Genomic DNA, 762 nt, shown 5'->3' with positions numbered 1-762 from the left:
TAGTCTAGATAAAAAAAAAATCATGAATATTAAAAAAAGCGAATATGTGGTAATAACTGAATTATGACATTATAACTGACTTCAGTATCAATTTTGAATATCGATTTATTGAAGGGATAAATTGTAAAAAAAAAATAATGCACTAATATGGAAAGAAGTTGAAAATCTATTGTCGACGTAAGGCAGAAACAACTTCTAGACGTATAAAATGTAATAAATTTTATGGGTCGTGAAAAAAGGTTAGAAAAGGAGAAAGACGCAGAATTATTAATTTGAAAATTTGTGAAGAAATTTGTGCCGCCCTGGAGCTTATACAAGTTTGTTGTCGCGTGCAAAAATACCTTTCATGTAATTATACAATTGAATCCACAATTTAAGTTAAAAAGTACTTTTCCCCTCGAAAGAAAATTCGATATACCCATTTACCTTCCCAATTTACACATCCACCTCACCTATATTCATACACATACCAACCTATAACAGAAAGTGGTACCCTTTTCACTCACATTCGAATGCTCGGATTTGCACTTCGGTGTTGACGAAAGAAGAAGGCACGAGAGAGCCGAAGATTATCCTTCTTTTTCCCTCTTTCCGCGTTTTTGGTATTCCTCTAACCTCCCTTACGGCATGTTATTAAATGGACCTTGACACGCGGACGAGGAATTTGTACGAAATAAGGCATTGGTAATGTGAAAAGCGACGAGGTTGGGCGAGGTGAAGGCCAGTCGTCCAAACGTAAACATTGGGTTTTTTAAGTTCGTT

The 762-nt window shown here is 35.4% G+C and overlaps 1 pseudogene; it reads left to right on the top strand.

Moving 5' to 3' along the window:
• Positions 1-642: 642 nt before the first annotated feature.
• The window catches only part of LOC119591854, a 7,722-nt pseudogene continuing 7,602 nt past the window's right edge, over positions 643-762 (top strand).

This window comes from Penaeus monodon, chromosome 29 (genome assembly GCF_015228065.2).
Source record: "Penaeus monodon isolate SGIC_2016 chromosome 29, NSTDA_Pmon_1, whole genome shotgun sequence".
In the NCBI taxonomy this organism is placed as follows: domain Eukaryota; kingdom Metazoa; phylum Arthropoda; class Malacostraca; order Decapoda; family Penaeidae; genus Penaeus; species Penaeus monodon.
Note: the sequence above shows the minus strand (reverse complement) of the source record. Positions and strands in the feature narration are given on the sequence as shown.